We start from the raw sequence: 19,389 nt of genomic DNA, 5'->3' as shown, positions 1-19,389 counted from the left end.
TACTGAGGCTGTGTTTGCATGGAAGGAAATTGAATTTCTGCATGCTTATGTTGGAGAAAAACCTGAAGAGCGTGAAAGGTACTCTGACCATGCTTGTCCAAAGAGAAATACAGGTTTTCATGCCCTCCTGATTTAAGCTGTGGTTTTACAAGTGTAGACTTTGTAATCTTTTTTGGAGGGTTTCTGGAATTCAGGAGGTTTCATTGCAGAGTTTTTGGTTTTACCATAAGGAGACACCAGACTTACTTCTCACTGGCTTGCCTTCCTGTGTTTCTCCAGCTCATTCAGTGACTCCACTGCTGTTGCACTGGTTGTTTCAGTACGCATCTTCTGTTTACAAAATATTTCTGCTTTTTCCTGCTGCAGTCATGCTGGCAGGTTTTGTGATAGGCTGTGGATTTGATAAAGGCAGGTCCCTATTAAATTTCAATGTCTGTTGGACATAGGTTTGAAATGTTACTTGATCATGAGAATTCATCAGTGGCAATAAAAAACATGAAGGTAGAAACCCTGATTCAATAAATTATTAATATATACTAATATATACTAATAATATATTAAAAATACTCTGAGAAAAAAAAAAAAAAAAAAACAAAAAAAAAAAACAGTCAAAGTAGCGTTTAGGGGTGGCAGCAGATCTCTCTGTCCCAAGCATTCTTTGTAAGGAAATCTGTGTTGCTGTTTTCCTTAGCCTCCTCATGAATGTTGAGCTCAGCTTGGAACATTTTTAGCAGACTACGAGTGTTTATTTTACACCAGCTGCACACAGTTCTTTGCCTTTCTCGTTTACTTAAATGAGTTCTGAAATTGGTCTTAAATATCCCTTGTTGCTGTCATTCATGGGAGCAGGACAAGGAGGATGGATGATCAAACTCCATATAGATGTTGAGGTGGATTCCTGTAGTCAATGGCGATCTGACGGACTCTATAGAGTGTGGGGCATGATTAATCAAATCTTTGAAAGCAAACTTACAAATCAGGGTAAGTGAGCTACAGTCTAAAAGTGTCTGTATCTTTTCCACTGCTATGAGGGGAACATAGACCATGACTATGTCAAGCACAGATTGTTAAAGAGGAGATTTATATATTTCCATGAAGTAAAACTAAGTTTAGTAGTTACACAAGTGATGTAATACAAATGACTGAAGGGTGAAATGAGCTTCAGGGAACAATCAGATTTAATAGATTGCTGAAGCAAAGCTCAGTATTGAGATGGTACTGTGACTGAAGATAACGAAAGGATGTTAACAGGTAAATGTTGTTATTTTGCATTGTCCAAAAATTATATATATATATATATAAATACAAAACATTCCTAGTAAATCACGTACAGGTACAGATTGAGTTGAAGCAGATGTATAGGAGAAGTGCATCTTCACAGTTGCTGGTACAGAGTTTATTTCAGAGCTTAGATTGCGTCTTCAAGAGGCTTACCTGCTCTGATCCTCCCCCCGGGACAGCTTGCTTTTCTCCTGTATTAATGAAGATGTGCCACCAGCCACTGGGTACAGTCACTTGCTGCTGTCTCAGCTGCTCCGCCCTTCCCTCAGTGCTGCATATTGCCTGCTCTGTGTGTCTATCTTCCTTGGAGGATATTTTACATGCTATAAATGAATGTATTTGTGGAAAAAAGTGAGTGCAAGACATTGCTGTTTCTACTGAGATGGGTGAATTTTGCAGAAAAGCAGCAGAAAAATAACCCACAAGCCAGTAGAATCAATGATGCATCCATTTAATTTACTTTTATTTTATTTTAGTGTTACCTTAAAACTGGAAAGTAATTTTTTTGCATGGAGAGATGTTTGCAGGTTTTTTTGCAGTTGCTGTGATCTATACATGGTTACACACAACCTCTTTGTTTTAGCAGTGCTCATTATGCCTATTGCTGCCTTTTTTTCCTCCACTTTTTTCCTTCCCCCTCACTTCCTGTCTCCTTTTACATTTACTTTGAACTTGTCCTGCAACTTTTATACTCCCTTCTGCAGTCAAGAAGGAATCCTGATTGTCCTGAACATTTATTGCTAAGGGCTGTCTACATTATTCATAAATAAGGAGGTATGTCTGGAAGGTGTTTTTGCATCTTCTTGAGCTGATCTTAAACTAGGAGAGATGGGAAAGTCATGCAGGTTCTTGTTGCAGGAATTGATGGGAAATGGTGCTGGAAGAGTTTGTCTAGAAGTATGTCTAGTCCTGAAAGAATGTTCTGTATGTGTAAGGCAGTGGAGATGCTGTGCAAGAACAAGTTGTGTACAGGATTCAGTCATCTGAATCCAGGGAGGCACTGGCCATTTAAGTTAAAGCTGCTGCAAGGGAAGGGAGTTGGTGTCTATTACTTACATTGACAAAGCTTTATTGTGTTTGCATTTTATTATTTCCTTAAGGACATATGCACCTCTGGCTCCAATATGTGCACCTGGCAATTTTCTTGCAATGCATACCAAATGCTATGCAGTAAAAGCTATGCCAACTTAGTTTTATTTGAATGACGAAGAACAAAGTGACATTTTATTCAAATTGCTTGAAAATTCCTGCTGTTGTATAAGGAGTATGAAATGCACCCTGCACAACTGTATGCACAATGATCTTTTCCATTTAAATTTGTTTTTCAAAGTACTGAAATAGAGAAGAGCCTTATATAAAAGAAGCATTCAACTGAAACAAGAGCAAATTTTAAAATGGTTCTGTTCCATCCAATTGAATCTCATCTGTACTGTGAATTTTATCTGTTATAGATTTTTATTTCTATTTTTCTCGTGATACTGAAAATCTATAAGGTTTTAGGATAATGCTTTGGATTATGTCCCAATCTGTTAATATTAGCAGAATTATTTGTTTAGTTTTGTCTCCAGAATGTTATTTATGAAGTTGGAGCTTAAGAAAATAACAACTTGGCATTCCTTCCACTTGCAAGCAGCTCCTGCTTGACTTTTCAGTAGCAGGAGAAGGAGAGGGAGGGAAGCATTTTTTTTTTCCTTGTGTCGTGTTGTGAACTCGTATTGGCAATTACGCAGTGTATTTGGAAAGGAGAAGCCTCGCTGCACACCACGCTTTAATCAGCTCCTAACTAACTTTAATCAGTTGTCTTCAGGGAGATAAAGAACATTGTGTTACATAGTTTTCATCATCTTTTCTGAGCTTTGGAGTGATAAGCAGCTTGTTCTTGGGGTTAGCTATGGAAGACTGAATTGAATCTGATCTGTACTTGCTGCCATTTTGACTGATGCATGGTAATGATTTTGTTCCCAAGGGTTTTTCAAAATACGGATCAGACAAAATATTTTGCAGACAACACTGTGGCACTTCCCAGCAACATTATTTTAAGCAAATTGTATGTTCTGATAGCATTACATATTTTGTGGTTGCACTTCAGGACCTGTATTTGTCAAGGTTTTATTTTAAATCCTAATGATTAATCACAGAGGCAGTCTGAATTGTTGGGATTTCTGTGTATTGCAAAAACAGATTAGGTTGTGAAATAGACTGTGGACTATGGACTTGCTTACTGAAATATTTAACGTTTTACAAATCTATTTTTTTTTCCCTTTAAATATTGGCTTGATGCCTGTTACACTGTGTTCACTCAAAAACACAGCTATAAATAATTATGTAGGGAATTCATTATTCTGCTACTTTCCTCTGAGGACATGTGCCTAGCTGTGTAATTACCTATTGAATTTTATGAATGGTAAAACTAAGATTTGCGCTGAAAAACGATTTGAAAATATTGACTAAGTTTTGCTCATAAACAAGCCTCTTAGTCTTGAGTTCACCAGAGATTTGGGCTGTGTCAGAAATTTTTTCCCATTCTTTTAATTGATTTTCTTCCAGATATAGAGCTTAGCTTTGATTTTCCTTTTTGCGAGTGGAAGAGCTGTTGTATTCAGATCGTACATGCAGCCTGCCAGTCTGTGCATCTACAGGCTGAGCCACAAAGAGGTAGTGCAGCCTGGGGACAGGTGTTAGCTTTGGTCTTACTGCCTAGGACTAGCAGTCATCTGCTGAAAAACTGCATGTGCTTTTTCTGCTAGCACTATTCTTGCTTCATGAAGACTGTGTGTGAACAAGATAGATATTCTGGCTAGCCAGAATATCTAAATTTAAAAAGGCTCATTTGCAATTAAATATATTCTTACTGTCTTTGTGTGCCTTTAATTATGAGATGTGTTTGGCTTGTAGAGAAAAAAGGAGCTTTTCAGGCTTGCCTTTTGCTTTTATACATAACAAAATGATGTGTGTCAGAACTTTCTAGAGGTATTTTGCAAACACTGATTCTAATACACGAAAACATATACCTACTTCTCTGCTTAATTTTTATCACCTTTTATTCCTGAAACTTCTGTCTGGGAATATTTTGTTAAGTTCATCGTGTTTCTGGTCTGATTGGTATTGATTCACTGAAGGCAATGCCAGTGATGCCTGTGGCCTGTACTTGCTATTGTGGCTGCAGTGAAGCTGTACATGACACACGCTACAGCATCTGCTCATTTGAAACAGATTAAAACCTTTGTTTTGTGGGTTTTAAATTTGATGGAATTGCAGGATCTTATGTTTTTCACTGTGAAATACAACATTTTGAAGGGAATGTGTTGAACTTGGACAAAGCCACCTTAAGTCATGGTTTGTATATAGAGTGTGATTTTGGTACAGCTTTGTTCTTTTGGCAGTAGTGGGAGTTGGCAAGCTTCGCTGTTAAGGGCAGAATGAGACCATAAATCATGGTCAGGCAGTGTTGTTTCAGAGTGATGTGCTTTTTGTGTCAAGCAATATTAATCTGTCTTTAGTCAAATCCAGTGATTCTCTATTTGTTATGATACGAAATTAGATAATGTCTCTAAAAGTAGTGCTGGTATAGGAAAGACAGTATATTTTATGTATTTCTTGTCACATGAAACATACCAGGTTGATAAAAGAAGAGTGGGTGAAGCATTTAGAGCAATGTAGGGATTCATAAGAATATGTCATTTCAGCTGTTGATTTAGGGTTTCATTCATGGCTGATAAATCACTTCCTCTGTCATGTGGTAAAAGGTAGCTAGACGGGGAGTAGTAGGAGGAAAGATTCGAGGAAAGGAATGGATGGGAGTGTGTGGCTGGAGGAAGGAAGTGGGGAGGGAGGAGGAAGGCACTTTCCTTTTCGTGGCAGTTGAGAAACTGCACTCTGTGTAGTACTCTGTGTACATGGGAAAACTTCAGTAAGCTCATTGGGCTATACATTTCCTCATCTGTAGTAAGGGTTTGAAAAGTCTCCTTTTTTGGCCTGGAGAGAATATAACAGATGCCCCTATAAAGCATGGGATTTTGGCATGCGTGACTGGAGGGGACATGGCTGAGAAAAAAACCCAGCGGAAAGGAAGTTCATCTGCGGCCTTCAATTCTTTCATGGGCCCTTTTTGCCTCAAATGGTTACTAAGAATAGAAATCAAACTGCTGCCATGTGTTTAAAAAAATAACAACAAACACACACACACATAAAAACACACCCTCTAACCAAAACAAACAGGCAAGACATCATAAAAAGTCTTCTTATACATCTGTTTACTCTTTCCATGCTTATAGCAGGGTATGAGAAAATTACAGGGGAGAACAACTAAACATAATATTTTATTAAAAACTGAAGGCTATGAGTCTTTCTTATTGCCTTGAACTGACGTACATGTTTGATGTTACTTTGCAAACAGCTGAAGTCAACATATCCTTTTCCAAGCAGCAGTGAGAATGATGAAATTTTGAAGATGGGGCTTACACTTGTTGGCTGCTGAGATGATTGCCAGAGCTGCTTTTCAGATTGCTGAGGTGATGAGGGAGTGTTCAGAGGCATCTGAGAGGACGTATATGGCCCCCTGTGAGAGGACATGGGGAGATGTGAGCTTGAGGTGAGAGATGACATCTGTGTGGGTGGCAGCTATTGGACCTGCTATCATGTCTGTGTCTTCAGTGCTCCCATTGCTGCCATCTTATGCATACCTCCTGGCTCTGTGCTTTTCCTCTGTGTATGCCAGGGTGAGAAGAAATGTTTTTTGTTGGCTGCTCAGGGTATACCACAGCTGGCACCCAAATTTGGCAGCATCACATGCATCCCTTTGTAGCAAGACATTTGAAGGACATGACAGGACTTGTGTGTCCCAGAGATTTCTGCAGGTGACAGGGCTGCCTCTGTGCCATGGGCACGGCTGTTCAGGCAGATGTGAGGTGTTTTAAGCAGTTAGGCAAACTGGTAGACAGTTGCACCATCTTTGCAACGTTGCTGAATGTACAGTTGGAGACTTCCATCATAATGAACTGTATAGGGAAAGGCTTGAGCATAAAGGTGTGTTCTTAAGGCTTTTTTTTTTTTTTTTTTCCAAATGTCTTCATGAATGGTGATTAGTCTCTGGCTGTCTCTCTTTTGCAGTTTTACATTAATTGCAGTGTATTTTTGCATGACCTAAATGTACAAAAGCCTTACAGCTGCTCTGAGAACCTCCTTGCCTCTGTTTGTTGATCCTTTGGATGCAGGAGCTATGAGAAAAAACTGCACAGTTGTAAAGAGTTATGAACAAAATTAGGAAAAGGATTGAACAAGAATCAAGTGTTTTGTTTATTTTGTCCCCTGGTTCTCCCAGGAAATTCACTGTGGTTTCTGGTTCTCATGTGCAGTATTGTCTTACTTGAAATAATAATTTTGAACATTGTGGTTAGATGTAAGGTTCTATTATATGCTATCATAGCTGTCTTCTAGTTATAATAAACAGACTTACAAAGTATCTGCAATAGGATGAGATTTCCACTGCATATGTTTAATTATATTTAATGCTATACCTGTCAAAAATAAGTTATGAAGTTAAATTTTGACACTTTCTTACAGGCCTATTTAGTTGGAGTGGATTTGTTTTGGGGTTGTTTTTCTGATTTATTTATTTATTTATTTTAATGGAGCAGGCCACTATAAAAAGAAAATTTTTAACACTTTTTTTTTTTTTTTTGAAAAATAAAGTATTATAAGCCACTTTTAAAATTCAAGCTTACACTTATATGTAAATGTGTAGTAAATGTAGCTGCTGACTTCATTCTTTTCACAGAAGAGAAAATTTGAAATTGTTTTTGTTATTTTAAATATTACATTGATTTTCAGGACTTGCGTTTGTGCTCTATGGTTTTGATTGGGAACAAATATTTAACACAAGGAAACAGTTTGTCCTTCTGTAACACAAATATCAGCTTAGACTCCAAAATATAAGAGGTTTCAATGAAAAATGAACCCTGGTTGGCTGCTGTGCAGCAAGCTGCTTCACATTCATTTCAGCAAGGAGCAGAGCCCATCCTAGTCACTGTAAGGTCTCAGGGAGTGAAGAAATGCACTTTGCAATTAGCCAGAGGGATCTACTGAGTCTTTTGCCTTTCAGAATGCCAGTGCATTCCTGCTCAAACTCTGGAGTGCTTGTTTTCTTATGTCACTAAGGAGGTACATTACAAGGTATACAAGTGCCACCTCTGTCCAATTACAAAGTTACCAGCTTTATGGGCAGTAGCAGCAGAGAGCTATCTTCTCCTGGCCTATTTATTCAGACAGTACTTCCAACACTGATTATATGTTTCTGTATATTTGTCTGTTGCTTTTTTCATCTGATCGCACTCAGCCTTTTCTTTGCTGGAACAGCAGTTGCACAGAAAAGCTTTGTGTTCCACTGCTGCTAAAAGTAACTGCAAATCTTCAAATGAATTTACAGTAAAAGGTTTCCTGGGCGTTGAATTGAGGAATGACATCCATGTGTGCACAATTAGTGCATGTCCTTTCGCTACTAGGCACATAATATTTTAGTTCCCAAATACGATTGACATGAAAAATTGTAAGACCTGAAGCTATCCTATGTATGTGAAAAACTGGAAAGCTGCCCTTCCTTACCATTCAATCTTGTGGAATATCTGAGTTTTTTGATCTCTTTTCAAATGCATAGCGTTAATTCTAAGCTTCACATAAACTGGTAGCCGCCTAAGTGATAAATGATTGTCATTAAATGGTTTACTCACAGAATAACCAAGCCTTGGGTAGGAAAGTGAAGTGGTTCTTGCAGATGAGTAGGGAGCTGAAAGAAGGGGTGAGGGGTGAAGTGAGGGGAGAAATATATCTGTATCTGCCTTTTATATCTTTCTTCTTATTGTCTCCAGTGGTATTTCTGAATTTTCAGTTATTTTGCAGAATGAACCTGAAAATATTTGTGAAATTTGGAAAGGCTGTTACATCATGATAACTAGACTTTTGGTTCTACAATGAAGGAGATTGCTATCTCTTTTGTGACAGAAATTCAGCTGTAAGCCGCTGTTGATCAGTTGGCTTTCAAAGGGCTGTATATCACATGCTGCTTTTGGAGGCATTGACCTGAAGTCAGACACCGGTGAACAACTTCACCTAGAAAGTGAAGTGTGGGTAGTTGACATTACTTTTTCCTACAAACTATTAAAATTACAGTACATATCAGTAATGTCCCCTTACTACATTTCAACACGTTACTTGTATGCATACCTCTCTGAAAAACAAATCTTTTTTTCCACCTTTTTTTACATTAGGAAGAAATTCTTTTGAAAACAGTAGTGTGTCAATAAAATGTTTGGTTATAATAAGAAAAGATCAAAGCTTATTTCAGCCTTGTTCTGGAAATAGTTTCAGAGGAAACAGCCAGAGTTAGTAACAGAGCATAATCAGAAATCAGTTGGTTTTACACAGCTCGTCCCAATATTAATTACAATTTATCCATCATATGCCATTTATACTGAAATGGAAAAACATTTTCCGAAGTGGTTTGTGTTGTTACAATAACAGGCCAAAGTGAAATGATAAAATTTCACAGAATCACAGAATCATCTCGGTTGGAAGAGACCTCCAAGATCACCTAGTCCAATTCATGACCTAACACTAACGAGTCCTCAAATAAACCATATCACTAGGCTATACATCTAAATGTCTTCTGAAGACCTCCAGGGACGGTGACTCAACCACTTCCCTGGGCAGCCCATTTCAATGCCTAACAACCCTTTCGGTAAAGAAGTACTTCCTAATATCCAACCTAAATCTCCCCTGGCACAACTTTAGCACATTCCCCCTTATCCTGTCACCAGTCATGTGGGAGAATAAATCAATCCCCACCTCACTACAGCCTCCTTTCAGGTACCTGTAGAGAGCGATAAGTTCACCTCTGAGCCTCTTCTTCTCTAGGCTGAACAACCCTAGCTCCCTCAGCCACTCCTTGTAAGACTTGTTCTCCAGACCCCTCACCAGCTTCATAGTCCTTCTCTGGACATGCTCCAGGGCCTCGATGCCCTGTAGCGAGGTGCCCAAAACTGAACACAGTACTCGAGGTGCAGCCTCACCAGAGCCGAGTACAGGGGATAATCACTTCCCTAGACCTGCTGGCCACACTGTTTCTTATACAAGCCAGGATGCTGTTAGCCTTCTTGGCCACCTGAGCACACTGCTGGCTCATATTCAGCCGACTATCAACCAATACTCCCAGGCCCTTCTCTTCCAGGCAGCTTTCTAACCGCTCATCTCCCAAACTGCAGCACTGCTTGGAGTTGTTGTGTCCCAAGTGCAAGACCTGGCACTTGGCCTTGTTGAATTTCATACAGTTGGCCTCAGCCCATCAGTCCAGCCTATCCAGATCATCCTGCAGAGCCTTCGAACCCCTGAGCAGAACAACACATGCACCTAACTTCGTGTCATCTGCAAACTTACTGAGGGTGCACTTGATCCCCTCATCCAGATCATCGATAAAGACATTAAAGAGAACTGGCCCTAGTACTGAACCCCAGGGGACGCCACTAGTGACCAGATTTCAACTGGATTTAAGTCCACTCTCCATGACTCTTTGGGCCCAGCAACCCAGTCAGTTTTTAGCCCAACAAAGCATACGCCAGTCCAAGCCATGAGCAGACAGTTTCTTCAGCAGAATGCCGTAGGAATGTTGTGTCTGTATTTCCCATACTTAATATTTGCTCAAAGTTCATTCTTCAGTTTGAAGATATCAAAGGGTAAAATTTGCAAAGTGTTTATGTTCTTGTTATTTTCCAAGAAAAGTGAACAGTATTTAAGCTGCTGTTAGCAAAAAGACAAAGAAATGAAACAGATAACAGATAACAGGTAACAGATTTGACCAATTCAAATGTTGTTATACTTTGCAATCTGAATGTAGAAAATGAGTTAACACCTTACATAAATGTGGTGATAAAGTGTGTTTTTAAGATAAAGCCTCTGATTCAGATGCTACAGCCAAGAGGAAGAGATACAGCTTTGGTTTAAGGCCTAGGAAGCAGTGATTCATTGGAAGTAATCTGGAAAAATTGGCAGTGTGCTGTGTGCTTTTTTTTTACTTTTTTTTTCTTTTTTTGTGGAAATGACTTAACCCTTGAAGGTTTAAGATTTTTCTGATTGTTTGATCAATTGTTCATAAGCAAGGGCTACTTAAAACGATACTTAAATCTTTTACACATTGTTCAGCCTGCACGCAATATTTATTTCTTTTAGAAATCCTGCATGAAGTGTAAAGTAATTCGAATTTGCATTGCTAGGTAAAATATTGCCAAGGGTTTGGAATTGAGAAACCTCTTAAAGGTTATAATGCTGTGTCGAGACCTGCAGAAAATCTGGGCACTGCCTCCCATAGCTATTACTATTATTATAAGAGATAATCATAAGAAATGTCTTTCTAGCTGGGAAAATCTTTTACAATAAGATACTTGGGCTGTTTCTATCCTCCCTCAAACTAACTTTCTCTGTAGTAGAAAGAAATATTCAGGTAAATTGTGGCTTCTCTTATAACTTCCATGTTTTCTGCAGATAAATATTTGAATCTTGCTAATACATCACATCTGTTGGATTTCAGAGCTTTGAGACTCTTTCAAGAAAGTTCAAAAAAATGTATACATTTTTATTGAATTTCTTCCAGAACTAGTTTAAAATGTTACAGTTTTTTTTTTTTTCCAGTTTAATGTATCTGCTTTAATAGCCTCTCAAATAGACAAAACTACCGTAAATCCTGTAGAAACCCTATGAATAGATTATGTGAGTTGTTCTGTGTTGAAAAAGAGCCAAGAAATGTAATTTTTCTTCCAGTGGGGCTAGATTCTTTTATTCTCACTCACAGATAGGATCTCTGGTGACACAGTTGAAAATGAATAATCTAAGCTACAATTTAAATATATAACAAAAGATTGAGAAGCAGAACATATTTTTGTACACTGCCTGTAAATCCTAAATGTAGTTTCCCTTATATGCAAATAACACCTGTTAACTTATATGAGCCACAGTCACATTTCTTATAAGACTCTGAAGACAGGTGCTCCTTTAGTGAAAATAATTTATTAAAGTTTTGTTGACTGATGGTTCTTGAATGATGAAAAAAATACTTTTCAAAGTTTACATCTAAGGTTTCTGAAATCTGTTTGATTTATAGATTGCATGTTAACTCATGAACTCCCGGTCATAATGTGTAGTAAGTTTTGTGGAGTTCATGGATGTGGCACTGACCAAGAGGTTCAAGACACTGTGATGGTCTTATCTGGGCAGGTGAATGAATACAGAGTTCTCTCAAGTCCTTCAGATTGGTTTGAAGATCTATGAACTATGCTTTATTCCATCAAAGTCACTCTTACAAAGGAATGTATTATCTAAGCTTTCTCATATATCCTTCCTATACTTATATTATGTATCCCTGGCAGGCCACTTTTGTTTTTTAATTTCTTGGAACTTGGCAGAGTTTACTAGAAGGAAATAGTATTTTTAGAAAAGATAGTAATAATTCCTTTGTTGTCTGCTTTTAGGTTATCACTTAACAGGATTTCCACCCCTTATTTCAGTCAATCAGTTAACTTTCTTCAATTGTCTATACTGTCATTGTCTCGTTCTAATGGACATGAGATAAAATTTCAATGGGATAGTTCGCATACACCTACCTATTCCAATCTCTTCTTGTATACTTTCTGAAAAACCCATATCTCAAAGACTGATACCATAAATAATTACATTATATTTCCAAGAGAAAGATTTTTAATTTAAACACTGACTCCTTCCAAAAGAAGAAAAAGCAGATAGCAGTCAACTCAGACCAAGGGTTTGAATCTTTCTGTGACAAAATAAAACTCTATGGTTACATTTGCATTTATAATTCTCTAAAATGTGGAAACTTATTCTGGATTCGTCTAGAAATTTTACATACTTATAGTTTGATCATGAACACTTAAAGTGTTTTAACTTTTTATCCTTCCAGCAAATTTTTGCTCTTCAGAGTGCAAATCAGAATTTACTTCATTTGGTCCCCATTATATGCTTGACAGTCAATGTGGTGAAATCCTATTTAACATCACTTGAAAATTTGGCATTTATTCTGGTATTCTTCTTTCTGTCAGAAGTTGGCTTTCTACCTTGGCAAGTTTTGTCATGTCAGTCTGGAGCTAAATACTTACACCATACTCAGAAAATCCTTTGGTCTCCTTTGGCATGTGATGTCATGCACTTTTTGTTATTCTACAGCTTGTACTTTCTGTCAAAGCAGGGTCAGCTAAATCTAGGGTTTATTTTCAGCATTCATCAACTGCTCTTTGGAGAAATCCTACCAGTTCTTACTTTCAGAAATGGCTAAAGGAGACCAGTAACTTAAAAAAAATAAATATCTGTACCTTTTGTACTTCATCTCATGATAGTAAATCTAGCTATGGTAGTTTCATTGCTGATGTGTGGAAGCACTTGCGGGTGAGGTATATTTGGCTGAGTAACTAGTCACCAAGGGAAACAGAAAGATGTGTTAATAATAATGAAAAACTCTGTTTCAGTATTTCCTTGATTAAATAAGAGGAGAAGTTCATCCACAGGAAAAAGTAGGGTCTGAAATGTCATGATTTTGGCATATCTTTACTTAATTTGTGTTTTTCTCACTTCCACAAAACAACTGATAGGCAAAAAGTGCACAGCTTCCCTCATTGCCCCCTGTCTGGAATAGGAGTGGGTCCTCTCTGTAGTGTTTCCCTTGGGGTTGCTTTGGGCTGTACCTATTTGTACTGCACTGCTGGCTTAACACTGAAGCACGGTGTTCAGATGGTGGCATTGATCTCCTTGTTTGTTTGTTTGTTTTTTCTAATTTTTGGGCTGCAAAATACTAGCCCATTTAGGCTTACCAGTTCTGTTGATTCTGCAGGCCATCTACAAGTATAGATAGAACTGGGCTGTATGAAATTATTAATTTTGCTGTTTCCAAGGTAGTTTTAATTTTCCATCAATGCGAAATTTGTCAGCATATGTCAGTGTATGATTCTGGGTCAATTTTCACATTTGGGAAGGAGAAACATTGAATTGTCAGTTAGACATTGAATCCTTTGCTGTTATTGCCTGTTGGTAGATGGCTTTGGACTTGGGGAAATCCCATTCCTAGTTTACACAAATCTTAAATAGTAAGTTTTTAGGCAGATTTTCCTGGCAGCATACAGAAGATTTGTGTGTGTGTGTTATAAATGTTCACTGTATTTATAAGAACAGTATTATTCATGGTTATTCAGAACACATACTTGAAGTCAAGCAGCTGCATCTTACACTTAATCTGGCAAACATTTACCTCTCTGTTTACTTAGAGCATCATCCTGTGATTTTTCTCTTCTAGCTCTTTATAAGGCTTTATTTTAGAGATCTCACCAACGTGGTTCTGCCAGTTATGCAGAATATTAGGGCAACCTGATCTAGGGGGTGGTATTCTTTCCCATGGCAGGGGGGTGGAATCAGATGATCTTTAAGGTCCCTTCCAACACAAGCCATTCTATGATTCTATGGGACAGGACCGTAACTTGGTCTTAGTTGTACTAATAGACCTTACTTTCAAATCTGTTTAACTTTGTATGCATTGATACATACTCTGTGAAAGTGGTATTTTAATGGTCTCTCAAGAATTGGAAATACAATAGCTCTTCAGTTTCCAGTAGAACTGAATCACTCTCCAATCGTCAAGCATTGGAATGGGCTGCTCAAGGAAGTGATGAGTCCTCATTCCAGGAGGGATTTAAGAGACATGTGGACATGGCACTAAGGGATATGGCTTAGTGGTTGGACTTCATAGGTTAGGCTGATGATTGGACTTGCTGATCTTGAAGGTCTTTTCCAACCTACATGATTCTGTCCCTCTTGTTTTAGCCAAACTGTGGGAAAACCCAGGGTTTGGAATACACCTTACTTGCACGCAGGCAGGAAGAGGTGTGCGTGGACACCATCACCTCATGTGCCCATGAAGGAAACTGGAGTTTGCAAGGCATACACAATCTGCTGTGTACTTCCAGAAGGTTCTGAGATTAGCCAGCGAATGTACCACTCTCTGACACTGAAGGGTGTTCCACACATTTATATTTGTCTTGTTGGCGTGTGTGTCCCCATCTACTAAAAGGAGAAATCCAACCCTGTTTTGAAAGAGAGTTTTGACCAAAAAAAAAAAAAAAAATATATATATATATATATAAATTAAAAAAAAAAAGAAACAACATTGTAAATTGTGAGGTAAGCAGGTGATAACATAGTTTTGGAAACAGAAATGGAAATTAAGTTAATGTGTCAATACACAGATTAATTCCAGCCTTTGTGAACAGAAGACCAAGAATATTAGGCTGAATGAAGTGAAATTTTCCCACTGCAACTACAAACATATTATATTGGCCAGTTACTGTATAGAGTATGTGAGGGATTTCTAGATAGAAGTGATTTATCTTACTGCTAGCAGTCTGTAGTTTGTTGAGTCTCTAGGTACCTTTATGGTTGTGATTATTCACCTTTATGAAGGTGACTGAAGCATTTGGGTAAATGTTGCTTCTTCTGTTTAGGGTACATCCTTACCATCTAAGAGAGTGTCTATTAATTATTATCTACATTGAAAAACTTGCTTGCTTTTTTCATGAAACAATAGGATACAATTTGTACTAGCCTCGTTTAGACTTTTAAACTTTTTTTTTCTTTTTGCTTGTTTTCATCTTGCTTTAGGAGAAAAGGTACAAAGTCAAACCTCACTGTTGCTTATCACAATTTGTATATCTTCAGTGGATGCTGTTGGGAATAGTCAAGGCAGAAAGTGCCACTTCAGCTCTCACCCCAGCTAGCAGGACTCCTGCTTGTGCTTGACAGTCATGGTGAAAGACTAGTTCCTCCAGAAGGTGATTTGTATTACCTAAATTAATCTTCTGCTATGAATTATGCTCCAGAAGAGGGTAATTTTAGTTAAACTGGTACAGGAGGAACATCAGCAAACCAGCTATTTTATTTGTCTGCCTTTGGTTGGTGGTTGTGAATGGCCTCTTTTGCTCATACCTGTATCTGATGGTCAGGCTCTCTTCTCAGCTGATGTTGCTGCAGCTGTTTAGCATTAGTTTTATCTCTTTGAGTACAGATTCAGCACACTTTGCTACAGTGTTTTCTGTGTCTATGTAGCTTACTTATTTCTATGGGACATTTCTGCATCTGTTCTACTATATTGAAATCATATGGTCTTTACCTACAGAGTGTAGAATACAGCAGCACATAAGCTGTTTTTAATTTTATTGCTGTTCTGCATTTAGGAATGACTCATGACTCTGGAGATTGAGTTGATAAAACATTTGCACATCTCATTAATCTAATACTGTAATTCCCAAGAAACATTACAGTGAAAAAGCCTATTGTTCAGATGTTGCATGGTGAGCTTTACTTTATTGATAATACCATGGTCCACTTATAACAATCCTAGGTGTAATTTTCTAACAAATGAAAATACAATGCAAGGACTCCATTACAGAATCCAAAAAGTGATGTCTTGGAACTCAGACCTCAGGGAGCATTGGATCAAGATTTTTAAAAGGCTGCACTTTAATTCGGTTACTCATACCATTCATTGTCATTAATATCAACCGTGGTGCTTTTCTGAGCAGTGATATTTTTCTTTCTTTTTTCACTACAAAGCTTGGAAATTGGTGACAGCTACCTGATTTAGCAAGAGATTGGTTTGAAAGCTATTTTAACACTCTTACTTTATGTAATGGTAGTCTATAATGTGATGCAGAATAATAAAACAAATGGAAAACCTCATACAGCCTTGCTTCCCTGTAGTTTTATGATTCTCATTTAGACAAGAATTTTAATGTATAGCATAGCTAGTGAGCTACTTTTAAATTTTGAGGACTAGATTCAATTATATTCTTGTTTGGCTGTCTATGTCTTTCTACTTTGTCTTGGAGTATAATGTCTCCTGTCTCCCCTGCTTCTCTTCCTGTCCAAAAAATCACCCCAAAACTCCAAAGAGAGCTAGTCAATGATCTATATATAGTCTGGTGTTTTTGGTTTTTGCAGTATAAGAAAATCTGAAAGTGAGGAGAAACAGAAGTTAATGTGGACCCTGGCAAACAATCATTCCCAATATTAATTGCAATGGAATGTGCCTACTGCAGAAACAACAAGTAAAAAGTAGGAAACAAAATCAGTGGAGAGTCTACTAGGAAAGACTTGGCCATAATTGGGATTCAAATCTCTCCCTTCAGACACAGTAGGTTTAGGATAGGTTTAGGAGCATCCTGTTTTTGTATATGTGTGTGTGTATATATCTTAATTGATTTTTTTTTTTTTTCCTCTGGAGGACATAAAAATATATCTCTTGTCTTGAAAGTTCCAGTCAGGCTGGTGGGCACCTGATGTGTGAATTTGCCCCACAGTTGCTGGAGGTCAATGTTCCCTGGCCTGCAGTGAGTTTTTGGGGGGCTCATGTAAACGACATTTGCTCTGTTCAACATTGTATGCATTCCAGGGACTTTCTGTTTATTGCAAGTACAAGACTGGGCACAGACATTCCAGTTTAAGAAATACTTCTTAAACATCCTATAAATTCAGATTTTGACTTCCAGTTTAGGTTGTAGATCATGCCTACAAGCAATGAAATCTAATTCATAGTATTATCACGTCTTTGCTATAGAAAATGTAAATAGAAACATAAAAGAGCAACTGAGCAACGGGTAAACTATATGAACAAATGTGCATATAATTAATATGTATTAAGTTACCTGAGATCTATGGATGACCTTGGATATTTCCCCTGTAGTCAGTCTTCCTTATCTGCATGGATTTCTTATGATAAATGCCAAAAATAGTCACCTTTTTTCCATTTTGATTATTTTGCCCAAACTTTTATTCTTTTTTTGTGACTTAAGACATAGTGTCGGTCTGTGGATAAACTCTAGTAAGGGTTTTCCTCAGTAAAATGGGAATTTTATCAGAATGTTATGTCCCAAATACTATCAGATTTTCAGTAAAAATGATACATGCGTGACTATACCTTTCTGAAATTAATAGCCAGATAATCTTTGTAAGACTAAATAACAGTATGTTTGTAACATATGTTCAAAAATGCAGTTTTATCCTAGCTTCATTGTTTTTAAATTTCTGTAGAAGTTTTTTTTTTTTTTTTTTTTTTTTTTTAGCTTTTAATAGCAACATTCACTATGTGCTGCAGGCAATAAAACAGTAAATAATCTTTTTAGAATGTGTTGGACACACTTTCACATCACTGTTCTCTAAAATATTTACATGAATTACAATAGGTTGTTTTCTTTTTCTTTTTTTTTTTTGAAAGTACATCTTCTTGGGCCTTTTATTTCCTTTTTTATCCTTTAACAAAACATAATAATTAAAAAAACATTGTATATTATGTAAATGATTAAAATGTGAATTGAATATCTTTGATCTAGAAGCAGCTTTGGTTGAGGCCCCTACATGAGGCAGACGTTTAGGAGCAAGGGAAGTTGGAAGAATAATCAGAGGGAGCCAGAACATGATGAAAACTTGATGAGGTGCTGAGACAAGTGCTTCAGAGCCAGGACTCGTCTCATGATTTGCTGGATTTGAGGAGAATCTCAACAGCTGCTAGACCAGGCAGCGTGAAGAAGGCGAGGAGCAGCAGCCATGAGTGGGCAGGGAGTGAGGACAAGGAGGGGAGCAGAACCCTGAGCAGCTCCTTGTGTCCCACATGGGCCCTTCTTTCCCCTGGGGACTGATGAAGGCTTTGGAAAGGTGCCTTGTCTTTGAGCAGTGAGCGAGTGGAAAAAAATGGTGGAAGAGAAGGTTATTGGTGAAAATCTCAAACATTGAGGAAATGCACCTCCTTGTGATTTCTTTGATGTGTGGGGCCAGCTCTGTGAAGAATGAGCTGTGGACGGTTGTCCAAGCAAAGCAAATGTATGCTGTGTTTTGTTTTTTATCTTGAAAAGCAAACAGCAGCGATTTTTTCTTCACAGCCTCTGTCAGCATATGGGCAAGGCGTATGTGTCAGGCTGTAGTATCGCTGTGTGAGCGGGAGCAGGGCGTCCCTTTTATACATGACCCTTTCTATTGTGGTGCATGGGCGGAAGGGAGGGAAAAATGTGAAGTGCTTGAACAGCTGACAGTATTTAATATCCTTATCTGCTCAGAAATTTAAGCACTAAAGAGGCACGATCTGTAACAGCCATTTTCCCCTCTTGGAGCTGTCATCTGGACTGTAAGTAATGGATTATTTTGAGGGGAAAAATGCCACGAAGACGCAACTTGCTGCCCTCACAAATGACTTAATATCTTTTTTTTTTTTTTTTCCACATATGTTTGAATTATTTATATCAGAGATTCTGAAATACTGCCCTGGCACAGAAGTTGTAGGAGAGTATTGGAAGAACTGCTTGGTTTTGCATTCTGGAGAGTGACTTTCCCTGATCTTGATGAAATGCAGACTTGATAACCACTGATGAGCACTACAGTATCTTGGAGAAAAAGCCCGTGCCCCCTTGGAGCAGAGGTAGCTCTTGCCATGCAATGGCTGTGGTTGCAGTCCTGTGTGGGCTTTATGTAAGCATTCAGTCAAATAGGGGAGATGTAGAGGCAGTGATCGGCAAACTATTACTTTCTACTATTACACTTTCTTTTTGAGGTCTGTTTCATAATGTTTTCAGCCATTGGTGCTTTTGACTTAGAATACAGTTATTACTGTGATAACAGCAGCAGAACAAGAAGCGTCCATCATTCAAAATCTTTACATCTAAAATTTTATGCACTGCAAATAATTTCTTGATTAATAAATAAATGTGTTATTCACAATAATATGAAACATTTTGGTTTTATTTAGCAGTACTGTCCAATGATTTTGTATCAGGCTTTAAACCTTGTCCGTCAGTGGGCTTCCCCTTGTTGGTGCCGTACCATGTTGTGTTGTCCACCTGTTTCTTTAATTGACAATTTTATTAATTATGTGTGAGCATACACCTATTCACAGAATATTGAGTGTATTAATGCTATTGAAATAAACTTCACATTTATTTATTATTATTTATTTATAATATTAATTAATAATAATAATATTAATAATAATAATTTTCCCTTTTCATCATTCCAGGCTTATGCTAG

At 37.7% G+C, this 19,389-nt stretch overlaps 1 protein-coding gene across 4 annotated transcripts in view; it reads left to right on the top strand.

Moving 5' to 3' along the window:
- Positions 1-19,389, top strand: part of CACNB2 (calcium voltage-gated channel auxiliary subunit beta 2) — a 241,378-nt gene that overhangs the window by 12,165 nt on the left and 209,824 nt on the right. The gene's annotated exons all lie outside the window — the stretch shown is intronic.

This window comes from Anas acuta, chromosome 2 (genome assembly GCF_963932015.1).
Source record: "Anas acuta chromosome 2, bAnaAcu1.1, whole genome shotgun sequence".
NCBI lineage: Eukaryota > Metazoa > Chordata > Aves > Anseriformes > Anatidae > Anas > Anas acuta.
The sequence above is the reverse complement of the archived record's forward strand: the minus strand, read 5'-3'. Positions and strand labels throughout refer to the sequence as shown.